The sequence below is a fragment of the Eubalaena glacialis genome, chromosome 12, assembly GCF_028564815.1.
Source record: "Eubalaena glacialis isolate mEubGla1 chromosome 12, mEubGla1.1.hap2.+ XY, whole genome shotgun sequence".
Lineage (NCBI taxonomy): Eukaryota > Metazoa > Chordata > Mammalia > Artiodactyla > Balaenidae > Eubalaena > Eubalaena glacialis.
The window spans coordinates 60,616,564-60,632,494 of record NC_083727.1 but is presented as its reverse complement, the minus strand read 5'-3'; the positions used below and the strand labels follow the sequence as shown (position 1 = coordinate 60,632,494).

At 36.7% G+C, this 15,931-nt stretch overlaps 1 long non-coding RNA gene across 1 annotated transcript in view; it reads left to right on the top strand.

Moving 5' to 3' along the window:
* Nucleotides 1-12,157, top strand: part of LOC133102614 (uncharacterized) — a 69,517-nt gene extending 57,360 nt beyond the window's left edge. The window contains exon 4 of the long non-coding RNA XR_009703019.1: nucleotides 12,018-12,157. This is a non-coding gene — a long non-coding RNA (uncharacterized LOC133102614). The remainder of the gene's footprint in view (nucleotides 1-12,017) is intronic.
* The last annotated feature ends 3,774 nt before the right edge of the window (nucleotides 12,158-15,931 follow it).

The following is a 15,931-nucleotide window of genomic DNA, read 5'->3' as shown; positions in this document are numbered from 1 at the left end:
CTCTGGACTGAATTTTGCACAGGTCCCCCGAATCATATGTTGAAGCCCTAACCGTCAATGTGAGTGTACTTGGAGATGGGCCTATAAGGAGGTCATTAAGTTTAAATGAGGTCATAAGTGTGGGGCTCTGATCCCAGAGGGCTGATGCTTTGTATAAAGAGAAAGAGACTGGAGAGTTCTCGCTCTCCACCACATCAGAACATAGAGAGAAGGTGGCCATCTGCAAGCCAGGAAGAGAGCCCTCACCAGAAACCAAACCCTGCTGGAATTTTATCTTGGATTTTCCAGCCTCCAAAACTGTGAGAAAATAGATTTCTCTTATTTCAGCCACCAAGTCTATAGTATTTTGTTATGGCAGCCCAAGCAAGCCAAGACAGCTATCTTTCCTTTCCTTTTTTTTTTTGGTCTATGACTGAATGATGAGCTCAAATCTTTTATAAGCTATCCAGTTCTACCATTGCCCATGGAATGGAGTATGAAAGCGTCCTTGATAATACATGTTCACTGGCTGAACACACCATTGGTGATTGTGCTTGTTGCCTATGTCCAAGCTCCACTGGACAGCACCAGGAAAGGAAGAACTTTAGACTTCACCTGATTTTATTTTGTCTCAAAATTTTCTAGCTTTAATCTTGCACAAATGGAGCTAGTTTTATTTTTATACTGTAAATGTCTTCTCCTTGGTTTTGTTCTTCCACTTGGTTCTATTTCTTTCCCCTTATTCTCCTTGTCCATCTCCTCCTCCTTTTTCTCCTAGAGTGCTGTGTTAATTTTGTCAAAACCTCTATAATCTTTTACAGAAGTTTATTAGTTATTCTCATTCAGGACTCACAAGAGGACACTTCTTGAATAAATGCCTCTGTCTCTCTCTGACACAAAGACAAAAGTAGAGATAAAGAAAGAGACAAGGGAGGGGAGAATTGTGTCCCCATATGAGCCAGAGAAAAAACTAGTTTTTCCCCAGGTGCTTGCTTTGCAGTATTTTTTAGGAAAGCCAATTTTCTCATATTTAAAATTAAATTTTAAGAGCTCTACTTGGAATTATAAATAGCAGTAATTACCAGCTCACATATTTATTGTTGATGAGTTTTTAATTGGCTAAGAAATTTTAAGAAAAAAATGAAATATATTGCTCTCAGTCTTCCTAAATTTTTGCTCTGCTTGTCAATCTTCTATTCTAACCCCTTCCACTGACATTCTGTTCCTGAAAAAAGAAGTAAAACTTCTAAGCCTGGCCCCAAGGCTTCGCATGATTGAATCCCTTCTAATTCTTTCAGTCTTGATGCTCATGAGTCCCTTACACAATCTCTTGCCCTAGACAAACTGGTTGATCCTTTATTTCCCCAAATCACTTTATACATTACTCTCATTTTGTCATTTCTTCTTAACTGAAATGTCTCTTTCCCCCAAGTACTCCCATTAACAGCGATTTCTCCTTCCTCACTACCCCTATGTCACTTAAAGTCTGTATTAGTCATTTGTTAAAGATATGCTAATTTTTCCTAGTATTTCTCTTTCATATGTGTATGCCCTGGCTCCTTAAGAGCCAATGCTTTCTAACACTCTACCCCCAGCACCTAACACAATACCATGCATGTTTTAGATGCTCTTTAGATTTGTTAATGGTGATAACAAAGTTGTGTAACTACTCTTACTAATACCACTCCTTACCTAATGTGCATGGAGCAGTTATCATCAAGCAAGTGTTATGCCAAGTACCTTTCATCAATTCCTTTATTTACTCTTTCCACATCATTCTAAGGTAGGTGCTCTTTGCTGTTTCACAAATAAAGAAAATGAGGCTCGAGGTGCTGTATTAAAGTGATATTTCATGACTGAATGTTGGGGAAAGATACTAACACAGGTTGATGTCTTCTCTGTGCCAGATACTGTATAGACATGACATCATTTAATTTTCACAATAATCCTGTGACATGGCTTCATCTGACAGATGAGAAAAATCCAACTCCAAGAGGTTAAGTCACTTGACCAAGGTCAGGCAAGCTTTCAGACTCCAGGTTTCCTCTTCTTGAAGATAATTGTCTTCGTAGCTGCTTTGGGGATTTGGAAAGAAAAATACTACATTACAATGTAATATGGTTTGCCCAAACTTAAATTACATCTTCCCTTTAAATAAGAATTGCCAAATACAGATTGAAGAAATAGTTTATGGGTATTTAAGAATAAATAATCTACTTTAACCAATTAATGGGTGTCATTCCAACATAGTTTCGTATGTTGGGAAAATAAACTTCCTGTGGTACAAGACTCTTTCATGATAATTGATTTTAAGTCATTACTGTGAGAAGAACCTGATTCGCATAGCTGGTTTAGGGTATGGCCCAGAGCCTCTGAGCACAGAGTACTTGGCAGACAGCACATGTGGGGTCTGCCAAGCAGAGGAATGGGTCTCTTTAGAGAAATACTACATTTTAAAGGGAATATTTTTTCCCCCTCTTCAGAGCACTTTCAAATCTTGGCACTAAAGAGGGGGAAAAAAAGATATGTCTTTTCTTTGAAATACTGGCTTTTTCTGAAAAGACCACCCTCTCCCCAAGCCTTGGGAACTTCAAACAGTCTGACCGAGAAGTCAGAATTCCTCTGGTTGAAGACGCTGTTATCTTGAAAGCTGCTACAGGCTATAAGCTCTTAGAGGGTCCTGGAGCTCAGAGTCTGTTTGTATTCATTTTTAATAAGCTAAATGAAAAGCGGAAGAGAATTCTGAGCACGTATACAAATGCATACATAGGTGTATACCTATATATGCATACATTCTTGTTTTTCAGCATTACAAATATATAACATTTAGTTAAATATGCACCTTATGAGCTAATTTTTTAAAAAGGAAACAAAAATCAAATACAAATGTAAATTTTATTTGAAAACTCATGATTAGGCGTTTTTACTAAATATATTCTTGCTGCAAATTTCCTGTGAAATTTTAATTGGGTTTTATACTTTTGTCTTATTTTTATGCACCTCACATTTCACTACTCTGTAAGAATTTGACACAATTTCTATGTGCTTCTCTTACCTGATATCATAGTTTAAATACATTTTAAATGCATGAATTAAAGGGCAAAATCCAAAGTCACTGACTAAGGTGAATATTAATTTTAGTGCAGTATCTCTATTTTTGGCACATTCTACCCTGTGGATACTTTCTGTATCTCCATGGCCCATCTAATTGTTGCTTGCTTTCTCCAGAAAAGAAGTCTCAGGTTATACATATGCACCCACATATGTACCCTAATAGTCTCTAAATGCATACAGAGAGGAAAAATAATGACCAGAGCATTGAATTGCAGTCCAAAGTATTTTGTTTTCTTGCAGTTCCCATAACTGTATCCCTCCAAGAGTTCCAAAGTCTTGAATAGTAGCAGAATGTATCTTTGGGCTACATTTGACACTCTTTGGACCCCACTTCACATTCCCCCTATTTTCTACTCCAGTGATAGCTGTGTCAACCAATCTCACACAGGTGTAACCAAAAACAGCTGGTCTCAGCACCTCCTTATTTTTGACCCAGGACTTCTGTGATGACTTATGAGACACCTGTGTGAACCAACCAAGCCATTCTGACACAAGCACAAAGCAGTACAAGGAGTCAGCCCCCCATAGGGTGATCCTTGACCAACAACAGATGTTACAAAATGGATAAATACAGCCTTCTTCCGTCCTTGAGGTGAACAAATCAGAGTTACATCTTATGCACGACAGAGGGTCCCCAGCAAAACAGACCCCAGATTCCTCAGTTGTGACTAGCTTAATAACATACCCATGGACTGACATTTCCTCCTTCTGAGTCTCACATTATGCCAGTGGTTCTCAGCCATAGGTGATTTTGCTCTCCTCTCCCTTCTCAAGGATATTTGGCAATGTCAAGAGACAGTTTTGGTTGTCACAACTCAGGAGTAGAGGCTATGGGCATGTAGTGGGTAGAGGCCAGGGATGCTGCTAAAAATCCTACAATATATACAACAGAATTATCTGGTGCCAAATAAAAGGCTCTGCCTTTTAGGCAAATCCAGACCAAGATAGAGGTTACTGGGTTCTATCTACATTATCAATATCTACTACAAAGTAGTTTTAATTTAAAAAATAAATATATATACATATATACATATGTGTATGCATATCAGCTATTAGCTCAAATTGCCATCTTGGATTTGTCAAGAAAAAGTCCACTTGCCCTTTTAATCTGATGCAAACATGTTTTGGGGAAAGAAATTAAAATCTAATGATGTTTGTTAAAAAAAAAAAAAAGAGGCTGAAAATCAGCAATTTAAATTCAACCTGAATGAGTTTCATAGTAATTGGGTCTGCACAGTGATGAAGCCAAAGTTTACACAAAACTTTCCATGAATCAAGGCTCTTCTTGTTCTAAATGGCAAGTCCAAACTATAATTTTTGAGGGGAATGGTTATTTTTTTTCCACAGTAGACTGTGAGTTCTTTGGAGATAGGGTCCTCTTTCATCTCTGAATTTCTCAGAGCTTACAGTTTGTCTGCTCAGCAATTGTTCAATTGGTTATTGAATTTGTGGTGGAACCAAGGTTATGCCCCAGTCCCTTGTTTCTTTCTTTCTTTCTTTCTTTCTTTTTTTAATTGGGGTATAGTTGCTTTACAATGTTGTGTTAGTTTCTGCTATACAACGAAGTGAATCAACTATATGTAGACATATATCTCCTCCCTGTTGGACCTCCCCTCCCACCCCCCATCCACTGTTATTTCCAAGGAATGTGGAGAGCCTGGGATATTTAACATACAAATGTCCAATTAGCCATTTTAAAGTATTATTCCTTTGTCATCCCTAAGGATGTATTTCTTATTTTTTTCCATCATTTTGGGGTATTTTAAAAGTTTACTTTAATCAACTTTTCTGTTTGAATGTTATCATCAGTTCAGTCTTGTTTCCCACACCTCCAGAGAAGTATCTCAAAGCCCACCTAGTTTGTTTCTACCTCTTAGGAGGCAAGACAACAAAATGACTTCCTGTAAGGGATTTGGTTTACTTCAGATATGGGGCATATCTTGTCTGAATTCTTTAAACCCCTCAGAATCTACAAAATTGGCCAAAGGGGAAGAAAAAATTGTCAAAAGTATTCTGATCGTTCACTTATACCTTGAACAGGGAACTTTTCCCCATGTCATTCAATTACATTCTAAAAGTTCAATGAAATTAAGAAGAGAGAACCATATTCACTTTTTGTTAAATTTGAGTTCAAATTTGAGGGAGTGTACAGTTCAACTAAACTGAGTCCCTCATTTCAGGAATTGAAACATTTAACTTCTCTATGTGCAGACCTAGAAGAGCTTTCATTATTAGTAAATTGTGTTGCTTCCTCTGAGCAGAATTTTCTTTAATTATACAACAGTGGCATTGCCATCTTACATATCTGCTTTATGTCTTCTAAAGAGCCAATCATAGAATTAGTATCAGACACAGCACTCAGGTGGAAGAGGAAAACAAGAAGATAGGCAAATGAGAAAATTATAATTTCTCATGATGACAGTGCACCTTCTCAAAAAACAGAAATGGTATGTAACCTTGAATGAACTTCTGACTTCAGTTCTGCTCTATGATCTATGACCTTGGAGATGTTGGCCTTCTCTTTACCAAGGAGGGACAAAAATATAGTATTCATTCTCCTAAAACATTAGCAGGAGTTTAAAAGATCCATGTTTTGAAAGCATCCTGGGGAAAAAATAATGACTTGGAAACATGTAATAGTTTTATTAAGTCACCTTCTTTTTAATGAATCATTAAAATTGAGCCCAGAGCAACCTACCTGTTGTGGATTCTTGCTTCAAGCTTCCTCTCTGCTCCCCACCCTGAACCTGGAACTTTGTTGAGAATGACTGCAAATCCACAGTTTTAAGGTTCATTAATCATACTCCCTGCCTCATATGCTTTCTGATGTGCCATGATGCCGAATGAGATTCTCATATTTATACAAAATATTGGCAGAACTTTTTTTTTATTAAAGATGTACTTTATTAATCTTAATAAATCATAGTTTGTCGGGTCCTTTCTGACTACTTCTCAAGTAAAATGGGGCTTGACTGTGCAGTAACAGTGTTTATGTCATGCTTGAATTGTTTAAGGTGAGGCTTTGAGTACTTTTATTGCTTTTGTTTATATAGGTAAACCCAATCTGCGCATTTGAAATGATTGATGAACTGCAGCTCCACTTGGAGTGTTTGTCATCATTCATGTGATGAAGTGACATTTCTTTATGTATTTTGGCATAAACATATGCAACCACTGGCAAAGCATTTGACCCTAGAGTCTGACTATTTGTCATTCTAATCTTTTTTTGCCCAAAGTCAGGCAAGTTACTGTATATTCTATCTTTACACACATTGCTAATTATTCAACAGACAGTAAAATAGTCTGTGGCTGGGATTGCATAAATTGCTGAATGTGCGATCTTCATTTCTCCAGCTGGACAGCTAGGTACTATGCAGAAAAATAAATAAAGTTGAGATGCATGTAAATGTCAAGGAAGACAGCCATATTGAACTACAATAGCTTTTCAGGAAAATCTGTAGCTTCTATCAATGGAAATAAAAAAAGAGAGAGAAAAATGCCATGACTGTGGAATTTAGCAAATCAAATGTAAGCAAAGATTAAGCAAAATTCATTAGACATGATTACCTTGGAATATAATTTTTCTATAATGGGTCTTTGTTGAAAAGCAAGTAACCAATAACTCAGATCATGTGGACAGAGATAAATGAAGGGCTTCCTAACCTCCAGGCTCAGAGTTCAAACTCTATGTTGTGCTGTTTGAAAATGTGTGATTATTTATTGGTGAAAATGTCAGAAAAAATAATTAAAGTGTGAAGTAATTTTCTGAGGAAAGCAATCACACCTCATTTGTAGAACTTGGCTGTGGTTGCATTCCTATAAGGTCTGAATAAGCAACAACAGAGGGGAGGAGTGAGCCAGTTTCAAAACACTTTAATAAGAGAAACCAAAATAAGTGATATCATTATTACCCGGTTCATGGAGTGTAGTGAAGAGGCAAAAGGTTAGAAGATTCAAAGGAAATTCAAAGCTAACAATCCTAGACAGGACACAGGACATGGTTCTTAGGATAAACATTAATGGGAAATAAGATAACTTGCTTATTTTCTATGATACAAAAATATTTTACTTACTACCATCAATTAATTTTAAGCTAACTACTCAACTCTGGTATAGTTGACAAAAAAGAGACACTGGGTTGAGCTGAGAGATTTCAGGTCTTCATCTGTGTTAGGTACTGCTCAGTAGAGTAATATTTGAGGAGAATTTTCCATCCTCTTTCTGCATTCATCAAGATGACATGCTGAACCTCTTATAAAGTGGGTTTTCTTAGTTCAACTATGGAGAACAAGACTATCAGTAAAGTGAGGAAAGGTTAAAGAATAGCATAAGAAGACAGTAGACATTGAGTTAGTAATAAAAATAAGCATTGGGGTCACAGAAACTCCTCACAAGTATAAAAGTATAAAATGTACCATTTTGATGTTAATTTAGTTTGAACATTACAGTACAGGCAGGCAGTACAGGAATTCTTTTTTTTTTTTTTTTAACTTTAATCTTCTTTTGTTTTCAGATTGGATTTTGGTTTCATTTTTTTAACTGTAGTATACTTTATTATTGTTCAAAGTATTTGCTGCTGTCCCAAGGGGGTTGGGAGGAGATTTTACTTCCCCATAACTTTAGATTTAGTCATGGAACTGGCGTTCCCCCTCTCAGCAAAAGGATTATACATCAGGAGTGGTCATGTGATTTCCTTTGACCAATGAAATGTGCACAGAGTGGCATATGACACATCAAACTGAAGTATGAAAGACATCCTATATTTCCACCACACTCTTGTCCCTCTGCTACAAGTCAGGCAATATTCCAGAAAAGGGACATTCCAACAGCCTGGGTCCCAGAACAAAGAGGAACAGAACTGCAGTTGGCCCACAACAGACATGGAACATGAACATGAAAGAAAAACTTTTGGTAAGTTACTAAGCTTTGGGGGTTATTTATTATTGCAAGATAACATATGTTGAGTGTTATGTTGAGTGTTATTCTAAGGATCTGGAAAATATCTGTAAATCAGAAAAGTTTATGGAAATGTTCAACAGGGACTCCTCATGTTTCTTCCTCTATTGATTAAATTCAGTAGACAATCATTAAATACCTAATACTCTGCTAGGTGGTGTGGAGAGGTACCAAAGACGGACACACCATAATCCTGGCCTTCAAAACCCTTACATTTTAGTAATGATTTACAGTCTCTATTATAGGAACTATTTCTCTTACTCTTGAGACCTAGGCACCAAAATGGTGCACACATTTACACATACGTGTGAACTACAGTTAGAAACCTGATTTCCAGAAGCCGTAAAGACCTGTCTGACTACTTGGTGATTGCACCTCAAATATACCCATTACTTTGGAGGTACCTTTAGAGACAATTGACATTTTTGCAGATCAGTTTTTGCTAAATTCCATGCAGAGCATTTCCACATTTTACCCTAGGTAAGCCTTACCACCTCCTTATGAAGTAGACCTTACAATCCAGATGTTTCTAGTGCATAAGCAATGCACTCTAGGTCTGCTGGCCTTAGCCCAGGGCTCTTTCCTCTACTTCACCTTGCTGTGGGACCCGAGTGTTTCACAGTGATCAGGCACTGAGAACCATGATGCCCTGTGGTCTGTGAGGACTGAGCTAGTCTTTCTGCAGGCACTCTGTAGTTGCATCCCCTTCATCCTCTCTGGCACTTTGTTCCTTTGTAGTCACTGAATTTGGACTGTGCATTTTATGATTTTCTTCATGGCTTATTCTGATGGACATGGGAGCATGCAGAGAACTTGCAAAAGCTCCATTCTCTCCACTTCCTGCGTCCTGTCAGGATGACAGACCCAATGCCAATGAGCAATAACATCTAAGGACCATCAGCACAAGAAGCCCTGTTTCCATTTTCTGTTAAAACCCTACTTCTTATGCACCAATGTCTTCTTGGCTTGGCCTTGTTTCTTTCAAACCTCAAGCTTATAGCTTGTACTAATTTGCATGGTTGCATTGGAATAATAAGGGCAATAATTAGAGCCCAAAACATATGAAACAGAGGATTCACATCAATGTAACGAATGCATTCAGGAGTAAAAAGGGACAGCATGGACCAAAGAGCAATATAATAAATTTCTATGTTTAATTTTTTCATGGACTGAAAGTGGACATATCCTTGTGTTTGTATCAGACGACACATTAGAATATTCTTTGGTTTTTGGCTCACACAGCATAGAAGTTACAGCAGTAAGAACATGATATGTAGTATAGGATTAAGTCTATACTAAAATTTCATGAAAAAACAATGACTACAGTTTAATCTTTATAATCATAACTTGGACATTCCCTTCAAATATGAAGCCTGGTGTCAAAAAGACTGCAGCAAGCCATCTTCATTAAGATGACCACGTTCCTTCAGACCCTTTTTTTGTTTCCATCCTAACAGTCCTTATGCTCCCAATTTTATTGATTCTAAACTGTGATCATACTATCCATATTCAGCAATACTACTGTATTATCTGCACCTTCTTCTGTGTACTTATAATATACAATCTGTTGCATAAAACAATCTGACACTCAGATTATTGTTGAAAAGGCATAGTGATTTTTATATGAATGTACGCACACGAGTATGTGCAACAAATTTGAACACAGTTTATGTTACATAGGTTTATTGGCTTTCCTCTTATTATGTAAGATAAAAAATATTCCAGTACTTGAATAAACAGGTTTATGTTTACATACACTGATATACATTCATGAATTCATTCATTTATCCAAAAGATGTTGAGTGTCTATACCTTATACAAGACCCATTTTTAAGCATATGTGGATAAATAAAATATAGTCTCTATTGCATAGCTGATATCCTAATGGGGAAATGTGACAATAAACAAATGAGAAGATATTTAAATTTTTTTTGGATAGAAATTGGTAGTTGCTAGAAAAAATTAAAAGGGTAAGGGGATACAAGATGCAGATACCACTTTAAATACTGTGGTCAGGGAACGCCTTTAAATGCATTTTTGAACAGGAATTTGTAATGGGGTAAGGATGATAGCTGTAAAGTGTCCATTGATGGTCTGTCTCACTCCAGATTCTTTCTTATCTGAGGACTTAACTGTTCTTTCTCTCCTTTCTCTACCTTCTTTCTTCCTTACTTTTATTTTCCCAATTTTATTGGTACACGTAAAATGCTAACCTTGATTTTCTTGGGTTTTCATTACTAACATAAAATCATTCAGACAATGATAGCCGCTCTTTAGAGATTAGAAATATCTTACACCCTATCATTTGTATCAGGAATTCTCTTCAAGTAACCTCTCCTATTTTTTTTTTTTTTTTTGGCCAGCAGATAGTTACTTTAAAATATTTTTCCTTGAATTAAGAGACGTTTCATTCTTCTATATAGAGATGATGTATCAGCCAGCTTTTCTTCTAAATTACTAAGCCAATTCAGGGGAGATGAAAGAATTTATTCTTTAAGGTAAACATAGAGAGAAAAATCAGAAAGAAATTGACAGCCTAGTGAGACAAAAAGGCATATTCATTAAAGAATACCTTTCTAAGAAAAACTTGAAACATTACTTCTTTGAAAAACTACTTCTCTGTCATAGCACATACAGCTAAAACTACCTGCGGTGACACAGTTCTAGGGCAGGTGGCTCTCCGTAGCCACATTACACAGTCACCCTTTAAATCACATTGCATTTCATCCTAAAGCTGGAGCAGGAAAGAGGTGAGGAAATTCCCTGCAATGGGTGGGGAGGCCTTGCGCATCTGTCCAGGCTTTACACTCTGACTGGATGAGCTGGAGCACACTGTATGACACAGGGACCTGATTTCTTCAAGTGTAAATGGGGATAATCATGCTTACCTCATGGGGTTTCTATGAGGATTACCGAAGATAACGTACACAAAGCACGCACCGTGGGGCCTGGCATGTGGTCAGCACTCAGTAATTATGAGGTCTAATTATGAGTGTGGCACCATTTTCTCTGTCTTCTTTATCCGTTCTCTGATGCGTATCCAAGTATGGACAAAAGACAAACTTGAAAGAGATGAAAAAGTGGAGCTAACTAACAGACCCCGTGCAGTAATCATCTGTCACCCTCAAAACTGAAACCCTAAGCTCTCGTTACCATGAAGGTCTGGGCCTTGCCAATGATAGCAGTGTTATACATGCTTATCAAGTAAAATGGAAAAACAGAACATGTCTACCTGGATGAGGTGAAGCATGACAGATGATTTCACCATCTGAATATACATTGCTTTTTGTTTGTTTGTTTGTTTGTTTGTTTTTTAATTGGGGTATAGTTGCTTTACAATGTTGTGTTAGTTTCTGCTCACAGAAGAAGGCTCAAATAAAATTATCACAGTTTGAATCCCACCAAGAAAGACGTCGTGAGGATAATGATCTAACAAATGTTGCAATTTTTGAGATGCAGGAGAGGAAGACAAGGGTGCAGCTGTGGTCTACCAGCCTTGACAGAGACTTGGTCTAGGAGGGATTTGTCTCCTGCTTTTTGAAGGGAGTTCAAGCTGACATTTTGCAATTCATATTTTGGGTTTTTTTTGAAGTATGAAGAAAATCCAAAGAGTTAAATAAAATTATTCTGTTAATTTGTAAAATTTTATTGTCAGTATCTCCCACTTAAATGTAAAATCTATGAAGGCAGTGTTTCTATCTGCATATCCCCAGAGCCTAAAACAATGCCATAAACTTAGTAGAAAGTTCAGTAAAAAGTTGTAATTTGGGATGAAAAAAAGATAAATATATGAATGAATAGATGAATGAATGAATAAAATAATATCCAGATACGAAATATCTTTTTAATCCCCCTTTTACATCTAGGACTGTGCCTGGAACCCAATGAATGTTTAATAAGTGAATAAATCTTTAAGATCTTGAACTTCAGACATGCCCTTGACTGAAGAATGGTCCTCTTTTCTCTAGGAAAAATGGCCTTTTCAACCAAGGATGTAGCTTCAAAAGGACGTAAATAGAACCATGAAACCCAGAAAGACGTCATAGTTGATTGCTCTCACATTCAGCAGCTGTGTTTTGAGACACCCGTTAGAAGGCATGTTGTCTAAACTCCCACTCAACTCAGAAGACTCTCCTCTGTCAGTCCTGGAAGATGAATATCTGCTCAAATATGTCCTATGAAAAGAAGGCCATCACTTTTAGAGCCAGCCATTAAATGCCTGGAAAGCTGTAACTATTAGAATTTTCCTACTTCTATGGGGTCAAAATCTGCCTCCTAAACTGTATCCACTGCTCTTTTTATTCCCACAGGAGCAACAAGATCAACTCTATTACCTCTTAAATATAGAAGATAAGATCTCCTTTTTCTGTTTTTTCTCCACCCCTAGATTTTATCTCTTTTTCAGAGAAAATGTGTTTGATGATTCATGTTCTACATAAGGAGAATATAATGTATGTGGCCATTTATGATAATGTAGGAAAGAATAAGAGAAGAAAATATGAAAACTGTCATATTTCACATCTGTTATTTCAAATTAATCCTCACTATCATCCTATAAAGAGGCCATTATTCGATCATTTTGAAGATTAGGAAACTGAGGCACAGAGAAGTCAAATACTGTGAAAAGTCAAGCTGGAATTTGAAAGCAGAAATGGTTGTCTTGGAAAATATGTTTGTCTTATCCAGATACAATGTAGTGTCTTTCTGTACATTTTGGATCAAAATAATTTATTGTCTGTGAATAAAAGTAATCTTATATTCTTTAGTGGTAGGGGGTTTGTTTCAAAATGAACCAGCCCTAGTGGCTTGTGGTTTGGATATTTAAGGTTTTGAGTGGGATAAAGGATCTCTAGCATGAGTAGGAGTAGTTGAGAAGTGATCAAAAAAAAAAACCATGAACATAACAAGGCAGGAATTCTCTGGCAAGCTCTTAGTTGGGTTTCAATAGTTCTGTAAGACTCTCAGAAGTACAGAGTATTTAGACAGACAAGTCCACTCCCAAGGACACTGAATAAGGACAGAGTCTTCAGGTAGAAGCCATCGTCCTCAACAGGCTGAGCCTGAAGTCTGAGAAGTCAGCATTAATGAGGCAAGTACTGGCAAGCATTTTATGATCTATTTGCCTATTATGTATAAACGTGTTCTTTTAAATAATTTAAGAATTTTTGCTTGAAAAACATAGATATAAGAAAACCATTAAAATAAAAATAAATGCATCAAAGTCAGGTAATGAAGAAGGGAACATCATTATATCAGAAACAATGAGTAACAGTTGGGTTCTGCAATTGTGTACCACATTTAGCTCTGAGCTCCCTGGCAGCCAGGACAGAATTAGGGAACAAGAAGCAACCAGTGTGATGTTTGAGTGTAGAACAGAGGCTGTTACCTTCTGCTTTTTTCTCATCTCCTGATACACACAAGAGGAAAAACAACAGTGTGTTAAATGAAAGTCATTCTGAACTAAGCTGGAAACTATAGACCTGGAATTTTTTACAAAGGTTAATATTCAGACACTACCTGTCTGTGAGTAATACTTTTGTAAATGACCTGATATGAATTTATTATTCAATGAATTAATCAACAAGCATTTATTGGACCTCAGCTAAGCACCAGGGACAATTCCTCTCTCGTTAAGGCACACAGTTGATATAAAGAGTGCTTGATTATCTCCCAAATGGTGGGTATAAATCAGGTCTTTTCAAAATATTTTCATTATAGAATCTCTTTTGAAATATGCACTGCACATTCACACACTCAGACTCCCAGTAGTGATTGAACAGTGAGGAAGATGAAGGGTCCTGCTCTCCTGGAACCTGAATTCTAGTGGAACTTTGGTACCCCATGTCATGGAAGTCAATAAATAAGAATGATTCAAAGTTCAGGCTCTGAAGTCAAGGATTTAAGCTCAAATCTTAGACTCAACTAAATGCGTGCCATTGACCATTCAACAAAATTGCTCCAGATCTCAGTTTCGGTTAGGTAAAATAGGGAAGATAATTCATAGGGCTGTTGTAAGGTTTAAATATGATAGTGAGCAATGGATGGCACAAAGTAGTGCTCAACACATTTTGGCTAGTACGTGTTACAGATGAAGAAACAGAAATCCAGGAAGGCGGCATGATTGCCTAAAGTCACACAGCTAGCAAATGGTAGAACTTGGATTCATATCCAAAGACCATGGCACAAAATTTTGTATTCTTCACCAGAATGCAGTTAAAGACAAGGTCATGAAAGACTGGAGCCAGATCTCAAAGTCTCTGGAATGACAGGCTAAAAAATTTTGAACTTAGCAATAAAGAGACATTGAAGTTTTGGGGGTCATACCGGTGAAATGATTAGAATGTTTCTGTAGAAGGACTGATTTTCTGGCAATATAGAAAATCATTGAAAGAACAATTAATAAAGGTTTAAGATTTATTGAGATTTATATTTCAGCTTTTAATGAAAATGGAAAAACCTTGCTGCCATAGCTCCAAAGAGGGCCCAGTCATTGAAAGGTTAATTTCAGTGGACCAGGGCCAATGAGAAAGAACTAGGTCTTAACATTGGCCATTCTCAAGGGTGGGACCGTCTCTCAAGACTGCAGAACAAAGGCTAACATGGCCAGGACAGCTTGGTTAGGAGGGTATTGGGTAGGAGGCACTTGGGCCCGTGGTGATTCCCAACTCCATAGATATCCATTCCTTAACCTCTCTTGGGTCTCATTTCTCTCATCTGCAAAATAAGGATAATAAAAGTACCTACCTCAGAGGGTCGTTGTGATTTTAAAACAATTAATATAGAAAAAGTGCTTAGAACAGTGCCTGGTACATAGTATGTACTCAATAAACCTCAGCTCTTATTATTACCATAATTAGATTTATGACTTTGAGAAAGTTCCTTAAGCTCTTTGAACTTTAGTTTCTACATGTCTCAAAGCGGGGACCATACTGTAATTACTCAGTTCTGTGAACTTATTTTTCCACATTTTAAAGTTACATAAGCAGGATGAATCTTATACTTCATGTGTATATTTTATGTATAGCTTTATTTTTTTACTCAAAAACACTATTACTAAGACTACTGAATGTTATAATCAATGGCATCTTAGTGTCAAGGAAATAAGGAAATGCTTATCTTGCATGGTCCTTGATGATAAAGATGGTACATATGGCCCAAGGTGTAGCACACAGGAAATGTTAACATTTATTTTCTTGTTCCTTTTGTTTCCAGAACCTCATGCTTCCATTCTGTTGATATATGGATATTTACATACAACTTAATTTATCTTTCTTTGAAATCAAATTCTCACTTGCCGTGTCTGTCCTTTCAGAAGTAGTCACAGATCTACTCCTCCCCCCTCACCTTATAATGTATTTCAGGACATTAATTCTCAGACTTTAATTCTCAGACTCTGTTCTTGGCCACTTCATGAAACACTTAAGCAACACAGAGGTTAAGAGCCTGGGTTTCTAAATTAGATAGAGCTTCAACATTTTCTTGTATATAAGGTGGTGTAATAATGAGATCAACCTTAAAGGCGGTTCAAAAACTAAGTTAGTAATATGCTAAATACACAGTACCTGGCATATATAAGCCCCCATAAATGATAACGCTTATCGTTTTTACAACAACAATCATGAGTTCTCTACTATCTATGACCAACAAAATTATGAGCATAAAAATTCCTGAATAAAATATACATTTCATATACTCACTGATTAATTTAATCTGCTTTAAATGATATTAAAAGATTGTTAATTTCAATGCAAAATTGCCATATTCTAAAATCAGGGATACCTTTGCCTCCCAAATATGCAAGTTAAAAATATTAAAACTCATTTTAATAAAATATAAATAAGACACATCCAAAAAATGAAATTCATATTATACCCTCTATGTC